This window comes from Chiloscyllium plagiosum, unplaced genomic scaffold, assembly GCF_037043375.1.
Source record: "Chiloscyllium plagiosum isolate Xiang-an unplaced genomic scaffold, Cpla_swu_hap1 HiC_scaffold_36, whole genome shotgun sequence".
NCBI lineage: Eukaryota > Metazoa > Chordata > Chondrichthyes > Orectolobiformes > Hemiscylliidae > Chiloscyllium > Chiloscyllium plagiosum.
In genome coordinates, this window is record NW_028270174.1 from 35,367,140 (window position 1) to 35,386,299 (window position 19,160).

Below are 19,160 nucleotides of genomic sequence, written 5' to 3' on the forward strand. Positions count from 1 at the left end.
TAAGCATCTTTGCACTCTTGGATCATTATAAAGTAATTCCTAGGATTAAACCCTTTCAGAAGATTGGAATAAATTAGCTTTCTTCCAATATCCAGGTGGCATCCACATACTCAATGCAATGTGAAAAATTTCTACAGTGGCAGCCTCTACTTCTCATCTAAGTTCCACATGTATGTTCCGATACGTACCATATGTTTCTAGAGTTTTATACATATCCAAGTGTCAGCTTGGCTGAGTTGGCAGATATTTTATCCAGGTCAACAAATTGTGGGTTTAAGCCTTACCACCAGAAACTGAGGACCCAACCTACGATGATATTTCAATGCAGTATCAAAGGAATGTCTGATTCCAGATGTGAAAGTGAGGGCTGCAGATGCTGGAGATCAGAGCTGAAAATGTGTTGCTGGAAAAACGCAGCAGGTCAGGCAGCATCCAAGGAACAGGAGAATCGACGTTTCGGGCAGAAGGGCTTATTCCCGAAACGTCGATTCTCCTGTTCCTTGGATGCTGCCTGACCTGCGGCGCTTTTCCAGCAACACATTTTCAGCTCTGATTCTAGATGTGTCATGCTCCTATCCATCTGGACTAGATCACTTCCCAATTTGATTAAAATAGCCTTCTTAACACTGGAGTTTTCATTTTCTACTCCCTTTCAATAATCCTAACTCCAACCTAATAACTATTTCAAACCTAATGATATTATGATCAGTGTTTCCCAAATAATTTTCCATCTAGTCCACTTCTTTCCCAGAGTCAGTTCTATTGTTGTCGCTTTCATAAGGATACAGAAATATACTGAAAATTCTTCTGTATCCATTTCAGGAATTTATCTCCCTCTTCTTCCTTTGTGTTTCAGTCCCAAATGACTGAAGACTGGTAAAAATCAATCCGTAACTGTAATGTATAGATTTTCTACAATGTTATTTGATCCAGCTCATTTAGATAATTATTAAAAGCTGCAGGCACAGCTTGACCCTTGTGTTGGGATCTAGGCCAATAAGGAGACAGAACATGCAAGTGTGGGTGAAAGATAGAGAAAAGAGGTAGCATAAAGGACAGACAGGAAAATATCAATTAGAAAGAATTAATATTGATTTAAACTTTGCAAAATGTTTACTATGTAGAGAAGGAAAAGAAGTGACCAGAAATGGGATCCATTATCAGGCAGTGCACATAGTCAAGGAACAAGTGATGGAGGGACCAACTACAGATTTTTTGCAGCATTTTTCTGACTGAGGAAAATATGTCAAGAATTGTCCACTTTGGCAATTCAATCCTTGAGCATTATTGTGTCATATTCTCAATAATACTTAACGGTGAGGCTGAAAAATTTGTGCAGTCATTAACCATGATGTGGCAGCACCGCAATTTGGAAGCAGATCAGATAAAGATAGCACTCCAAGTGCTTCTAGGTTGAAATCAGAGCTCTGATGTGTAAATTTATTGCAACAATTCAAGTTCTGCAGAGTCACATTTGTTCAAAGCATTAACTTTTGGTTCTCTTTCCACAGATGCTGCTAAACCTGCTGAGATTTTCCTGAATTTTCCACTTTTATTTTGAATCAAGAGTCCTTTCTCTTCCAAAGTGAGTGTATTCTGCTTATACCCTGCTCTGAAATACCAATTGCCTTTCCCATTTGAGGTGTGCAGTTGCAGGAATAATTAATTGAAAAATCCATTGTGACAATTCTTTTATTCACTCAGGAGCATGTGTGTCAGCATTTATTACCCTTGAGAAGATGGTGGTGAGTTGCATTCTTGAACCGCTGCAGCCTAAATACTGTAGGTTGACCCCCAATGCCCTTAGGGATGGAATTCCAGGATCTTTACGCACAGACAGTTAAAGGAATAGTGATATATTTCCAAGTCAGGATGCTGAATGGATTGGAGGGGAACTTGCAGGTGATGGTGTTCCCACGTACCTGATGCCCTTGTCCTTCTAGGTAGAAGTGGTTGTGGAGAAGGTGCTATGTAAGGATCTGTGGTGAATTTCTACAGTGCATCTCAATAACTGCTGCTACTGAATGTTGATGGTTGAGGGAGTGGATACTGGTGGATATGATGCCATTCAATCAGGCTACTTTGTCCTGGATGGTGTCAAGCATTTTGAATGTTGTTGGAATTGCACTTATCCAGGCAATTGGGAAGTATTCCATCACAGTCCTGACTTCTGCCTGTATATGGTGGACAGGCTTTGGGGAGTCAGGTGATGAGTTACTTGTCACAGTATTCCTTGCCTCTGACCTGTTCTTGGGGCCATTATGTTCAGGTGTTGAGTCCAGTTGAGTTTCTGGTCAATGGTAAAACCCAGAAAGCCAACAGTGAGATATTCATTGATAGTCATAGGTTGATGGTTGGATTGTCACTTATCAGAGATAGGATGAAGGACTCTGGCCCAAGACGTTGATTTTCCTGCTCTCCTGATGCTGCCTGACCTGCTGTGCTTTTCTAGCAACACTCCCTCAACTCTGATCTCCGCATCTGCAGACCTCACTGTCTCCTACTTGTTGGAGATAGTCATTGCCTGGCATTTTTGTGACGTGAGTGTTACTTGCCACTTGTCAGCTAAGCATTTCTAATGAAGGGCTTATGCCCGAAACATTGACTCTCCTGCTCCTCAGATGCTGCCTGACCTGCTGTGCTTTTCCAGTGCCACACGTTTTGACTAAGCATGGAAACTGTCCAGATCTTGTTGCACTTGATCATGGACTGCTTCAGTATCCAATGAATCGCAAATGGTGCTGGACACTATGATGAACATCCCTACCACTTGATGAAGGAGCAGTGCTCCGAAAGCTAGAGCTTTCAATTAAACCTGTTGGACTATAACCTGGTGCTGTGTGATTTTTAACTTTGTACACCCCAGTCCAACACCGGCCTCTCCAAATCAGGTTATCCCTACTTCTGACCTGATGAGGAAAATTGATGAAGAAGCTGAAGATAGTTGGACCTTGTACAGATCCATGAGGAACTCCTGCAGAGATGTCCTGGAGCTGAGATGGCTGATGTCCAAAAAGACAATCATTCTCTTGGACAGATATGACACCAACTAATGGAGAATTTTCCCACAGATTCAATTTGATTCCACTTTAGCTAGGACTCCTTGATGCCACACGTGGTCAAATGCAACCTTGATTTCAAAGGCTGTCACTTTCATGTCACCTCTAGAATTCAGCTCTTTTCTCTGTGTTTGAACCAAGGCTGTAATAAGATCAGGAGCTGAGTGGCCCTGGCGGAACCCAAACTGGGTATCAATGATTCGAGAGTGTGGTGCTGGAAAAGTACAGCAAGTCAGGCAACATCCGATGAGCAGGGTATTGCTGAGTTGGTGCTGCTTGATAGCGCTGTTGATAACACCTTCTGGATTAGTGGTGCTGGAAGAGCACAGCAGTTCAGGTAGCATCCAAGGAGCTTCGAAATCGATGTTTCGGGCAAAAGTCCTTCACCTTCCAGTTTAGGCATGGATTATCCAAAAATACCTGAAGGATACTTAAAAATCTCTCACAGCTTAGATAAGGAATAACTTGACAAGATTGTTTTCTAAAGACCAAAACTGTAGTTATGCAATTATTTCTAATCAAGATGGTGGGTGTACGGAATGAGCTGCTGAGGAAGTGATGGAGGCTGGTATAATTGCATTATTTAAGAAGCATCTGGATGGGTAAATGAATAGGAAGGGTTTAGAGAGATATGAGCCAAGTGCTGGCAAATGGGACTAGATTAGATTGGGATATCTGGTCGGCATGGACAAGTTGGACCGAAGGTTCTGGTACCGTGCTGTACATCTCTATAACTCTATGACTCTATGTCTCCCAAAAGTCATCAAAAACAATGAAATGTTAAAAGTAAACAAAAATCTCTTCCACCAGCCATATATTGTGCTGAGAGATAAATATGAAGTCATAGGTATATGCAATTGAAATTAAAAAAAGGAATCTTCCAAAACATTTCAGGATCAAATCAGCTCTCTTTAAATAAGGTCTTGCTTTAAATCGCAAAAGAAATGCTTCAGGTCAAAATATTTTGACAAAGAATTTAACATTATTGAGAGATCTGAATTAGATATTAGTAAATTGCCTTTCAGCCATTTGCTTTTAAGGAAGACAACCTGTAAAACATTACAACAATTTACTGCTAATCTAAAACAAACTTTATTACATTGCTGACCCTTTGTTAGAAAACTTCATGGCATGACAACTTGCTATTGAAATGAGGTGACATCCCACATCATCTTATTTTCACTTCTTATGAAAGTCCTATTAACACATTGCAAGTATTTTTATATGACAGTGATATATGATTAATGGCAGGTATTATTTAACCAAATGCTGCAAGATCATTTTAAATTACAGGACTACAGAGCAGATGAAGGAAATTGTTTTGAATTTCTCTTCCGTGAAGTAACCTGGACAACTAGGTTGTGAAGTGGAAGGTTCCTGATATTTCCATAAACAATATATTTCTTCAAATATGCTTCTTATGCACAGTGTCCTTAACAGTCTCCTGATTGGCTGCTTGTTCTTTTTGTCTCAAATCAAAGCATTACAAAAGACATCACCTAAAGTACAGCTGGCAAAAAACTGCTGAACTAATTCATCTCCCATTGATTACAGTGGGAAGAATAAACGCCAAGAGTGCATGTTAGACAATAGACATCCTGCTATCTATTATTCAGTGATGTCAATAATTGAAACCACCAACATGTTTGTAGGACTAATAGTTGAAATTAGTTAACATATTTCACAAAATCTATGGTCGATATTCTTCTTGAAAGAACTTAATTTCTGCTGCCACTAAATCACAGCAGATTGGGAAGCATTCTGTAGATGATTGCTGATTTCTACAACTGGAGACTGTTTAAGAAGTGATTTGAGGGCTCTTTGACTTGAGTTATCTCCATAGGACATACTAACTGTTAGAAAAACCTTGTATTTGTGTCCAAACCCAAAGCTGCAAAGCCAGTGTGTATTCAATGTAAGACGATTGAAATTCATCAGAAATTGGTCATCATTATCATCTTGGGAGGGCAAAGCTAAATACAGACTAGCTGCTTCATCAGTGGTTATTGTCTCCTTATAATCCCCAAGGTGGTTCAAAGGGGTAAAGGGAATGGGGAGCTGAAACTAAACTTCTTGGATTATAGAAGCTTTTCCTGGCTCCTAACAAAGGTGTTTTTGAAAAATAGGCCTTTAGTTGTTGGTTGTGTTGGCCTTTGGAGAATTCTAAGGAGTGAAGTGTTGGCCAGGGGCTGATCAATTTGGGATCCATCACCAGGCATTAGGCTCCTACCTGATATATTCAAGTGGCTTGGCATCAACCCAAGCAGCATAAAAAATAGGCCCCACAAGTTTGAAAATGAGTGTAACACTGCATGAAAGGCTGTTAGATGTCCATAAGTAAGTTAATATAGTTCAGTCATTAAAATGGCACAAGACAGATCAATTCTTCTCCAAGAAAGTGACCATTGCAGGAAATGGTAGAAGTGTCCAGCTGGGCCATTGGCATCTTTTGGAAAGGCATGATTTATCATAATTGAAAAGGGAAAGCTGACAGACATCTTTATAACACCTCACCTTTTAGAAAGTTGTGTTGGTGAAGGATTCACTCTGCAAAATAATTGTATTGCAGCAGAAATGTATTTGGCCTTGAGATGGCACTGCTGTAAATGTAAAATTCTTTGAACCATTATAGATAGTGCTTCTCTGTCCCCTAGCATCGGAAATTGAAACCAGGTGCAAGCACATTGAACCATGTTTCACAGAATTTAATCAGAGCTCTGTCAAACATTTGAGCACCATTTGAGAATATGAGATGACTTCATCTGCAGTACAGTGGAGCAGATAGGAAACTTCATTGAAATTAACAGGTTACATAAAATGCCTTTCACAATCTGCATAAAACTTCAAAATGCATTTTATATTAAATGTACACAAAATATATCGGCCCACTTGCTCTCAAGACTAGCCTTCAAAGGGAGGCGATAGTCTAGTGGTATTATCATTGCACCATTAATCCAGAGACCCACGTAATGTTCTGGGATCTGGGTTTGAATCCTGTCATGGCAGATGGTAGAATTTGAATTTAGTTTTAAAAAAAAACTGGAATTAAGCATTTAATTATGACTATGAAACCACTGTCAATTGTCGAAAAATCCCATCTGGTTCAGGAATAACAGGGCTATGTGCGAGGCTTGCCTGGAACACATCCACTTTCCTTTGTTTTACTTTTGCTTCTGCTCTTTTCTTTCGTGTTATTTTCTTTTTCTTTTGGTCTTTTCTTCTCTTTGTGTTGGGTTGGTCAGTAGCGCTGACACGGCAGCATGATCCGGCCTTATACCCAAAGGCAGACGCTGTTTCTCCTGGCAATAGGAGGTGGAGACAGCAGTGAGGATGTTCTCCTGCCATTTGGTGCTGGCAACAATGCTCCTGCAGTGGTTGGGGATGGTGGCGCCGGCAGCGGTGGACCTTTCAAGATGGCAAGGTGAAATCTGCAGCTGAAGGAGGACTCGTGGCCTGGCAGCAGCTTGGCCTGGCAACAGAGCCTTTTGGCTGCCCTGGAGTGTGTGTTCAATGGTGTCAGCAAAGTGGGCACAGTGGCGAAGAGATGGCACCTAAAGTGGGACGCCTCCTCCAATGGTGGTCCAACGCAGGCAGCAGTGAGGCGGTGGAGGACTCTCTTGAGGCTAGCTGCCAGCCTGGACATGGTCGGAAAGACCGATATCCTGAACATATTTCTTCTTTATTTTTTCTAATTTATTACTATGACCTAAACTGTTGGACTATTTATTTCTTTACTTTTCTAATTTGATTTTTTGTTTCCTAAGAATTTGATCTTAAGTATCTGTTACTAGGTACCTTTGTATCCTAAGACAACACTGTAATACAGCGACTGTAAACTTTTCACTGGATGCGTTTGAATACATGTGACAATAAAGCTAATTCATTGATACATTTTTTTAAAAAATTACAATTACTGAATGCATTAATTACAGAGGAAAGAATCAGTGAAAATATCAAAACATCTTTTAGATTCCCCTGAGGAAAAGATGAGCTTGTTGGATAAATTGACATTGACATTGTTTCACATTTTGTTCCTTGAATGCAAATTTTGTCATCACATCATATTATCGGACCTCCTATCTAGCTGGCAATGCTTTACACCATTGTTATGATCTCTGTGATGACCAATAACATATTTTGAACTAAACCTTTCCCAAACAATCCTGATGGAAGAAACTGATGGACAAGATTTGTCTTTTTGCAATTACAACCGTGGGACATTGCTCGATCAGTTGGTTGGCTGGCTGGTTTGTAATAGGGAGATGATGCTAATAGAACGGGTGCAATTCCCACACAAGCTGAGGTTGCATGGACATCTCTCCTTCTCAACCTCTGAGGAACAGTGATGACTACAAGTTGTGTCTCTATTTCATAAGAGAGCAGTCTGAGGGGACTATGGTGATTTTAACAGTCAAACCAGACTAATGAACAGGGAAATTGTATCATGAAAATAATGAATCACACTTCAAAGAGAAGTTTCACAGCTTTACTGGGAGTTCCTAGCATTTATAGCACCATATGGAGACCCTAAAGTCCTTCACAACTTTGGCATCCTCAAATAGAGTTCAACTCCTTTCCCTTACGCAGGATTTAATCATCAAGCAGCATCCAACAACAGCCTTATTCCAGTAAAGTTTCACTGCTTTCATTATTAACAAAAGGGCCGCTAAAGAACCTCTTTAGTTCAGTTCATGATAGTTGTGATGGTCTAAGTTCCGTACCAGACCACACAAAGCTGCCCCGAAACATAGTGTGGCTGTCTCTGGGAGAATGCAAAGATGTAGGGTCACCCTATTTCACCACTCCGAATGCCAAAACCTAATCTTTCATTTCTCAGTTTCTTTTTCCTGTCACACAGACATTTTTTTTCCTCACAGGTGTTCAGACCACTGATGAAAATTGAACTCCCAAGTGTGCCCTGTCTGCTTTACCAAACATCTTCTATTTCTCCAACAAGCCAAGACTAACCTGTCAAAAGTCTGGGAAGTTGGTGGGATTTTTTTTTCTGTGCTTTGCCAGATCACTTCAATCAGTAGTAAACACTTAAAATCTAGAGACATATGAAGCTAAATTTAGTGTGAACAATAAATCCAAATGAGCTAGAATGCTGGAGGCAGCCTCTCCCCCCTCTGTAGCCCAGATGGGCACAGGAAATTGACTGTACGCTGGTGGGTCTCTTTTGCCTTGAATAATGTCGGTCCAATCTCCAAGTGCCCGCTGGCCCATTGGAAGGCCAATGGATTTTCGGTCCCAGCAGCATGAACAGTGGTCATTGCTGGAATTGGGCTCTGTGCTGGAACCATTCGAGTGAAGCAAGACTTCCGAGTGTAAGTCAGCTATACTCCATTGAAGGATTAGGGAGTTGATCAATAAGAGGGCTGGAGCTGTTTCTGTGTGAAGACCCTTACAACTCAGCAAGAAACATGCATTAGAAAGTGCCTGATGAGAAGACACCAATGCTACATCTGGGTCTGGAGAGAGACCATCAGCTTTTTCTGAGCAGTCTCCTCGTGGGGCAGAGGACCCCCCTGCTGCTAGCAGAATGCTAAAGATGGCAAGAAAAGGCCTTTAACTGTTGGTTAGAAGAAAAGGTCTTTAAGTGTTGTACACCACCTCCACCGCTGAGAGAACTGAACAGTGTTGGGAACTGCAATAATCTCCCCATTTCTACTCTTCCCTCTGAGTTGCTTTGATACCCTCAGTCTTTCCCTCTCCATTGTTGGCTTGCAACTCACTCCTGAGGGGCCATATTAAATAGTGGCTATGGACCGCAGACCAGGAAAGGGTGCCAGGTTTCCTTTATGGACCAGTTGAGCTATTAATGCAAGCAAACAATAGTGATTTTCCCAGCTCTCTTTAATTTTAATCCAAATTCTTAAATTTCTGTGACAGGACTTGAGCTCTTGCTCTGAATTAGTCCAACAAGTAAATGGACGTCCTTCAGAGGAAAATATTAGCTTTCCTTACCAGTGGTAACCTATGTGTGACTCCACACCCACAACTGGTGGCATGGTGGCTCAGTGGTTAGCACTACTGCCTCATAGCTCCAAGGACCTGGGTTCAATTCCAGCCTCAGGCAACTGTGTGCGTGGAGTTTTTCACATTCTCCCTCTGTCTGTGTGGGTTTCATCCCACAATCCAAAGGTGTGCTGGTTAGGTGATTTGGCCATGCTAAATTGCCTATAGTGTAGGCTATTAGTCAGGGGTAAATATAGGGTAGGGGAATGGGTCTGGGTGGGCTACTCTTTGGAGGGTTGTTGGGCCAAAGGGCCTGTTTCCACACTATAGGGATTCTAATTCTAATAATGTGGTTGATTCTTATCTGCTCTGTGAAATGGCTTTTAGCAAGACAATAACACTTAGATTAAAACACACAACAAAGTTGAATAAGAATGAAACAGGTTGGACTACTATCTCAGACGCTGAGAAATGCCTTCTCTACCTATGCCTCACAGAGTGTCACCTTCAGAAGGCAGCTCACCATTAATTGTTCAAAGTCAATTAAGGACAGGCAATAAATGCTAACTTTGTCTGTGATACTCAAATGCAAAGAACATATGTCTGAACATGCACCAACATCTATGTATTTCATTTATGAATACAAAGCAAGATCTTTGTTACAATTCTCAGGGTAACTCTCAAAGAAGCGGGCCCAGCAGCATGAGTGGCATGGTGACACAGTGGTTATCATTACTGCCTCACAGGGACCCAGCTTTGATTCCAATTCCGGGTGACTGTGTGGAGTTTACACATTCTCCCCGTGTCTGCGTGGGTTCCCTCTGAGTACTCCAGTTTCCTCCCACAGTCCAAAGGTGTGCAGGTAATGTGGATTAGCCATGGGAAATGCAGGTGACAGGAATAGAGTGGGTATGGGTGGGATGCTCTTCGAAAAGACAGTGTAGACTCGATGGGCCAAATGGCCTGCTTCCATACTGTCAGGATTCAATGATTCTACTTGACTTGTACATATTGCCTAGTTTTATGCATACTGCATAGATCATTATGCTTCTTGTCATAGCAAAGTTTGACCTGAGGGTCAGATGTCTGCATGAAATAATATCCTGGATATGTAATTCATGTTTTCAGATCTCACAGATTGTTAACGTAATTTTTATTCACTTCTGCTCTTAAGGCCATTGGTCAAAAGCTCAGCGTACACTGGAATTCCTGCAGATCTAAATTTCACACACAATGAAGGCTGACATTGTCATTAAAGAAGTTGAGAGGTCAGTTGAGGGAATGAATGCACATAGCTCATGACAAATATTATGCAAACCTTAATAATATGAATTATCTAGTGGTAAGGTTGTAAAGATGGATCACCTGCCCACAACTGGACTTACAATCTCTAGGATTGTTACAGAAATATTGACATTTTTCATGAGCATGAATAAGAACTTGAAATATGGAAGTCAAGTTTAAATGTAGCCAGTATCTGCAACTTGCAAACTGCAGAGCTGAAACAGACATATTCATGTAGCCAGGCCTTGGACAATCAACTCCCTATTAATACCAGACAGACCTGGAACTGCCTGGCCAGGTGCTAATGGCCACATTATTTCTACCTCCAGTGAACCTGCTTTAGTTGGAAGAATGCTGCAAAGATCTTGATGGCACCCAGCTCAGTAGGAGGCCAGAGGCATAGCATGACAGCATTTGACAGTTGAAAGTTTAAAACCATGTTCTGCAGCCTCCAAGATGGAAGGTAGTCACCTCATTGGATGTTTAAGCATCGACCCAAGTGTTGGACACAGAATCTTCCAGAAGGGGCAGCGTGGAGCCCTAGCTCGGTCTTCTGTTTCCACTTCCTTCAATAGCACCTCCAAAGAGACCACTTTGGTAAGACAACCTGAAGATCAAAACCAGCTCCAGATGGGAGGGAAAGCTCCAGTCAAGCCTGAAACATTGGACAATCCTCACAGACCAAGGGACAGCATCTCCCAGCCTTACCGAACCTCAATTATCAGTGCTTTCAGACAAACCCTTCTAATACAGTGCTCGGGAGCTGTGGATAAGATGAAATGAATCCTCAGGAAGGGCGTGTCAGAACGAATAGCCAGGGTAGATTTGAGACAGCTTACTTAGATTTAAGATTGTTTATTGATGAGTCCTGGAAGAAATTGATAGAGTTTAATTAGAGTACAATAGTACAGACTGATAAATATTGTTTTTCCTTGATAAAGTGTTCCGTAGAATTATGTTGGACTTTCCCCTGATCCTTGTCCATCTCACTGCATAACACACCTGGACCTATCGCTGCAACCATACCGCTTGATAATTCAGATGATTTAAGCTTTGCACAATACTTTTCACAAGCTATGACAGTGACCAACTTAAAATCATATATTTATTCCATCATCTGTCCTCTCAGCTTCTTTAATGACAGTGTCAGACTTCGGTGTGTGTGAAATTTAGGCTGATAGGAATTCTAGTGTCGACCGAGCTTTTGACCAATGGCCTGGATAACAAATTAATAAAAATAATATTAATAATCTGAAAACTGAAAACATGGATTACCTATCCAGGAAATTATTGATTTAGGCATACAAAAAGGGTTACTGCAAACTGGTCAATGTTAGTCAAGGCACACTTACTCACCTTTCACTTTCCAACACAGTAAATACACCGATTAGTCAGATTATAATTCACTGCCTTTTCTTGTTCTGGATTGGGAGAAGCATCAGGAGGCTATACAGAAAAACAGTGTTAGCATCACCAGATACCATCCTTACCCATGACATGTTATACAGTCATGGAATTGTACAGCACATATGCAGACCAACTCGTCCATTAATTCTAAATTAATCTAGTCCCATTTGCCAGCACTTGGCCCAGTTAAGAAGCTAAGAGGTTGCTGCTTCATGTGCAGTAGCAGAGTGGAGGTTTTCCCACAGATGGATGTACGTATCCAATCTCCCATCCAGTATAGGCATTCCTGCCATTTCAGATACCTGTTCCTCGAGATGGATCAGGAACCTCATGTCAGGCATGAGCATGTTTGCACTTACTATGCACATTCTTCTGTTGCACAAGTTGCATTGAGACACACTAGCATGTGCACATGCGCAGCATACCTACATTAATAGATACAGATTGAGATATGAAAGTCTGTTTTTGCATCGCTGGTAAGAAGAATGTGGTTTGGGTATCTGAGGAGTTAACAGTTCTGAATGAATGGTGCGTTTGTTTTGTAAGGCATTCGTGGAAATAATAAATCATTATGTGATGTGGGTAACTGTGATGCCTCCTAAGTGTTCGGCCTGACCTTTTGAGGTCATCTCCTCGTCCTAAGCATGTTTTTGTTGAAAACATATCAGTTGTGTAAACTTTCTAGGTTCAAATGAAAGGTCAGTGACCCGTTGATGCGTGACCTGCTGAGTGTAATATCTCCCTTTATATTTTAGCTGACTGATGTCTGAGAGCCAGTACCACTGTGCTGCAAGGAATGCTACATCGGTAGCTCCAGTTAATTGAGACACATTCAATGCATGAAGCATTTGATGGTAATGCTTGGTACCTAATGTAATGTGAGCAAGACAAGGGGAAGCAAAGGCAGATCATTGAGAACTCAGCAGGTCTGTGGCAGCCAAAAAAACCTTATGTCTCTGCAGTCAGCCACTTTAACCCTAAAGAAACCCCGTTTACCTAACTTTCAGCATCTGCTGAAAGTTGTGACTTTGAATTGGATAAGTCAGAGATCTTTCATAAGGAACTAGCCACCCTGTGCCTCTTGCAAACCAGTGGGAGCATTTGGGAAAAGGAAAGTCAAAGACAAACTTCAGATCAAGAAGAATCATCCCAACAGATCTTGTGAACAAAGTCTATGGGACTGTTCATTTTTCCAAGTTTCTCTCTGCCCATGTTTTCCTTTTCCCTACTTATGTTTGCCTATGTATATGTATATTTATAAGGGGGTTAGATTTTTAATTTGTGAAATGTACTTTTTCAATTGTTTACCTGTAGCTAGAACTGAATTACCTGTCAGAAACAAGGTTTCTTGTTGAATACAGAAACCCATTCCGGGCTATCATCTTAGGTCTGAAAATCAGGAGACAGAGAGATTTTATAACTTTCTTTTTAAAATGTTAATGTTAGTGACAGTTTCAGGAATGGTGGGTTTGATGTCCATCGTGCTACTCCAGTGAAGTTTGAGAACGATGGCACCTCCTTCCTCTGCACGTCTTAACTCTTCTCCTCAGAAGACTGCAGCCGTTACCCCAGTTCCAGCATCCAGCACATCGCCTCATTGTCTGCTTCAATTGTGCAGAGAGCAGCATTGCAGGACGCTACAGCAGATTCTGCCTGAACTATACCTCCTCACACACAGACCATTGTATCAACCTTTCTAGAATTCTGACATTCACTGGATCTGAAATGTTAACTCTTTTCTCTCCACAATTGCTGCCAGACCTGCAGAGTTTTTCCAGCAATTTCAACTTTTGCTTCTGACTTCCAGCATCCACAGTTCTTTTACATTTTTTTATTCATCAGGACTGCATCTTCTGCAGCCCTATACTCAGCTCTACTATGGTCCTTATGACTAGGAGAAAGTACGGACTGCAGATGCTGGAGATCAGAGTCACAACGTGTGGTGCTAGAAAAACACAGCAAGTCAGGCAACAACCAAGGAGCAGGTGAATTGACGTTTCGGGCATAAGCCCTTCATCAGAAATGTGGGTGGGGGGGGAGGGGTATCCCAAGAGGAGTGAGAAAGGAGGGGGTGAGGCTGGGGGGGAAGGTAGCTTTGAAGGTGATAGGTAGATGAAGATGGGCAATGATGATGATAGGTCTGACCGGATACAACCTCTCACCACATTCCTGATGAAAGGCTTATGCCTGAAATGTCGATTCTCCTGCTCCTCGGATGCTACCTGACCAGCTGTCCTTTTCCAGCGTTACACTTTTGGACTCTGCTATGATCCCTGTCAAAGCTTGTGTAGCATTAAATCTCTGGTTTGTTTCAATCAGACAGTTGTGTAATGGTGTCATGTGCCATAGTCACAGTGGGTAGCTCATGCCCTCACAACCAGCCTTATAAGTCATCTGGACCATCAAACACAACAGGTACATGAGGATGCTATACAGGGTAGGATTCGAAGCAACTGGCAGGGTAGCAGGTGCACACCTCCAGGAACTTGCAATGGTGATTATTTAAAGATTAATTGAATGGATTACATAGATAAATTCCTCAGCATTGCGATCCAACTCTGTCATGTGCATGTAGTTGATGGCTTTCCAGACCTAAGAGAAGCCAACTGTGCTTCCAAATCCTTTTTCCTGGGCTGCATCACTGACCTTGGCATGGAGAAATAAAATGAACTGATGTGACCTTGCACAAATGGCATTGGTCACTATCCTGAAGCATTTGCAGGGGCATGACTGAGCAATCCCACACTATCATCTGTTGTTTCCTGGAAGGAGGCAGGAAGAAAGAGGTGCAGACTGGCACATAACTTTGCAGTCACTGAGTGATGATGGCCTCCCATTCCCACAGCTCTCAGATTCTGGCAATGTTCTGTCAGCGTGTCTTGGCAAATAGAGAGTCTACAACAACACTATGCTTTACTCATCCCCAGTAAATGGAGTCAGGGCCAGAAAACTCTGGGCCTCTTGTGCACATCATGGGTCCTGAGGGGCACCAGTCTGCATCCTCTCCTTGAGATGAGAGCTCCTGGTCCTTTGTGCTGAACTGCTGCTTTATCTGCATTTGCCTTCTTAGTAGGGCACCAACATGGCACCAGCAGCTGGCTCCAGGGCTCTCCAAAGTGGACGCAGAAGGAGTGAAAGAGGTTCTTAGATCTCAGAAAAGTCATCGCAGGTATACCATGCAGATAAGCTCCAAGCACACCTATCCTCACAGTGAGAGATGCTGCCCAATAATGTCCATCATCCATCCACATTCAGGCTTGGTATGTATGGCAACTTGAAGGTACAGCGCCAGCTGACTGACCACTCAATCTTATTCACTCAAAGCAGTTCCTACACCCTTCCTACCCTAGACCCACATCAAACTCTCAGCCTCTCACTGTATTCAGTACATACCATCATAACACTGACATGACAGACGATAAATCAGTGGTGTGCAGCTCACAGAGGAGCCTTGGAAATTGCAGTCAGCAATGACAATTTGCAATATTAGTGCTGCCACCTTCAACACTGAGATGCCCAAGTTCATTTTGCAACGACCAATAGCATGTTACGAATTGCACAACAACAATATCTGTCACCTCGGCACCTTTACTTTGCAGTATAGGAAAGGGACAATGAAATGATTGCTAATTAAACATAGGCTGCTTGATTTATTTCTTGCTGCAACATCCTAGAGTCCAACAAATGTGGATCTTGCACATTCACCCATCAAACTGGAACCTACTCTGTCACCTTCGGCATCGGTTCCAGCCAATTCCTAGTAACGCTTCACATGTTGGCAGGGAACACAGCTCAAAGTGAACATTATTGACAACAGGCTCTACCTGGTCACCCCTCCTCAGGCCCCGTGTCATCTTAGCCTCACAACATCTTGACAGCCTATTTCCACCCATCCCCCACTGAACTTCATTTCTGACTAACCTCCTACTTCTGACACATCAACAATTTTCTCTTCACAGAAAGAGCGGGAGCAGCAGGGGGAAGTGACGACGACCAGAGGGGTAGCCGGAAGCTGGTGCAACGCAAGTTTACCTGGGTAGGTTTTTTTTTCTATAAAAGCGTGCAGGAGAGGAACCCGAGGCACTACAGAGGTAGTGCCTCCCACCCGCCCTCCTCCTCTAACCTAATAATAAGACCCGTTGTGGTAAGTAGGTAAGTGCTGCATTTTGCTTGTTCTATTCTTTAGACCGAGTTTTTTTTTAAAGGTTACTTTTAGAGGGATGCCAATGAAGGCAGTGCAATGTTCCTCTTGCAACATGTTTGAGGTGAGGGATGCCATGGTCGTCCCTGCTGATTACACTTGCAGGAAATGCACCCATCTCCAGCTCCTCCAAGACCGTGTTAGGGAACTGGAGCTGGAGTTGGATGAACTTAGGATCATTCGGGAGGCAGAGGTGGTCATAGATCGGAGCTTTAGGGAAGTAGTAACTCCAAAGATTGCAGGCAGATGGGTGACAGTGAGGGGGACTGGGAGGAAGCAGCCAGTGCAGGGACCCCCTGCGGCTGTTCACCTCAAAAACAAGTATACTGTTTTGGATACTTGTGGGGGGGACGACTTACCAGGGTAAGCAATGGGGTTCAGGCCTCTGGCACGGAGCCTATCCCCGTTGCTCAGAAGGGAAGGATGGAGAAGAGCAGAGCAATAGTTATTGGGGACTCGATAGTTCGGGGCACAGATAGGCGGTTCTGTGGGGGCGAGAGAGACTCACGTTTGGTATGTTGCCTCCCAGGTGCAAGGGTACGTGACGTCTCTGATCGTGTTTTCTGGGTCCTTAAGGGGGAGGGGAGCAGCCCGAAGTCGTGGTCCACATTGGCACCAACGACATAGGTAGGAAGAGGGCTGAGGATGTTAGGCAGGCTTTCAGGGAGCCAGGTTGGAAGCTCAGAGTTAGAACAAACAGAGTTGTTGTCTCTAGTTTGTTACCCGTGCCACGTGATAGAGAGTCGAGAAATAGGGAGAGAGAACAGTTAAATGCGTGGCTACAGGGATGGTGCAGGAGGGAGGGATTCCGGTATCTGGATAACTGGGGTTCTTTCTGGGGAAGGTGGGACCTCTATAAACAGGATGGTCTACACCTGAACCTGAGGGGCACCAGTATCCTTGGGGGGAGGTTTGCTAGTGCTCTTGCGGGGGGTTTAAACTAACTCTGCAGGGGCATGGGAACCCAGATTGTAGCTTCAGGGTGCAGGGCCTGGAGTGTAGGGAGGTTAGGAACATGGCATCAATCTCAAAGGAGGTTGCCTGTAAACAGGAAAGTGGCTTGAAGTGTGTATACTTCAATGCAAGAAGTATACGAAATAAGGTAGGTGAACTTGCAGCGTGGGTTGGTACCTGGGATTTCGATGTTGTGGCTATTACGGAGACATGGGTAGAACAGGGACAGGATTGGCTGTTGCAGGTTCCAGGGTTTAAATGTTTTAGTAGAGTCAGAGGTGGGGGTAAAAGAGGGGGAGGTGTGGCATTGCTTGTCAAAGATAGTATTACAGCAGTGGAAAGGACGATGGATGAAGACTCGTCATCTGAGGTAGTTTGGGCTGAGGTTAGGAATAGGAAAGGTGAGGTCACCCTGTTAGGAGTTTTCTACAGGCCTCCTAATAGTCCTAGAGGCATAGAAGAAAGGATTGCGAGGATGATTCAGGGGAAGAGTGAAAGTAATAGGGTGGTTGTTATGGGGGACCTTAACTTTCCAGATATTGACTGGGAAAGCTATAGCTCAAGTTCGTTAGATGGGTCGGTGTTTGTCCAATGTGTGCAGGAGGGTTTCCTGACACAATATGTAGACAGGCCAACAAGAGGTGAGGCCATACTGGATTTGGTTCTGGGTAACGAACCAGGCCAGGTGTTAGAATTGGAGGTAGGTGAGCACTTTGGGGACAGTGACCACAATTTGGTGACTTTTACTCTAGTGATGGAGAGGGATAAGTGTGCACTGCAGGGCAAGAGTTATAGCTGGGGGCAGGGAAATTATGATGCGGTGAGGCACGACTTAGGATGCGAGGCTTAGAAAAGTAGGCTTCAAGGTATGGGCACAATTGATATGTGGAGCTTGTTCAAGGAGCAACTATTGAGTGTCCTTGATAAGTATGCCCCTGTCAGGCAGGGAGGAAAGGGTCGTGTGAGGGAGCCGTGGTTTAATAAGGAATTGGAATCCCTTGTTAAATGGAAGAGGGCGGCCTATGTAAAGATGAGGCGTGAAGGTTCAATTGGGGCGATTGAGAGTTATAAGGTAGCCAGGAAGGATCTGAAGAGAGAGCTAAGAGCAGCAAGGAGGGGACATGAAAAGTCCTTAGTTGGTAGGATTAGGGAAAACCCTAAGGCTTTCTATAGGTATGTCAGGAATAAAAGAATGACTAGGGTAGGAATAGGTCCAGTCAAGGATAGTAGTGGGAAGTTGCGCGTGGAGGCTGAAGAGATTGGGGAGACACTGAATGTATACTTTTCGTCAGTATTCACTCAGGAACAGGACATTGTTGCCGATGTGAATATTGAGTCACAATTAATTAGAATGGACAGCTTTGAGGTATGTAGGGAAGAGGTGTTGGAAATTCTGGAAAGGGTGAAAATAGATAAGTCCCCTGGGCCTGATGGCATTTATCCTAGGATTCTCTGGGAAGCAAGGGAGGAGATTGCAGAGCCATTGGCCTTGATTTTTATGTCCTCGTTGTCTACAGGAATAGTGCCAGTAGACTGGAGGCTAGCAAATGTGGTTCCCTTGTTCAAGAAGGGGAGTAGGGATAACCCTAGTAACTATAGGCCGGTGAGTCTCACTTCTGTTGTGGGCAAAGTCTTAGAGAGAATTGTAAGGGATAGGATTTATGAACATCTGGATAGGAATAATGAGATCAAGGATAGTCAGCATGGTTTTGTGAAGGGCAGGTCGTGCCTCACAAACCTTATTGAATTCTTTGAGAAGGTGACTAAGGAGGTAGACGAGGGTAAAGCGGTAGATGTGGTGTATATGGATTTTAGTAAGGCATTTGATAAGGTTCCCCATGGTAGGCTACTGCAAAAAATACGGAGGTATGGCATTGAGGGTGAGTTGGAGGTTTAGATTAGGAATTGGCTGGCTGGAAGAAGACAGAGGGTGGTAGTTGATGGTAAAGGTTCATCTTGGAGTGCAGTTACTAGCGGTGTTCCGCAAGGATCTGTTTTGGGACCATTGCTGTTTGTCATTTTTATAAATGACCTGGAGGAGGGGCTAGAAGGTTGGATGAGCAAGTTTGCGGATGATACGAAAGTCGGTGGAGTTGTTGACAGTGAGGAAGGATGTGTCAGGTTACAGCGGGATATAGATAAGTTGCAGAGCTGGGCAGAAAGGTGGCAAACGGAGTTCAATGTAGGTAAGTGTGAGGTGATTCACTTTGGTAGGAGTAACAAAAAGACGGGGTACTGGGCTAATGGTCGGATACTTGGTAGTGTGGATGAGCAGAGGGATCTTGGTGTCCATGTAC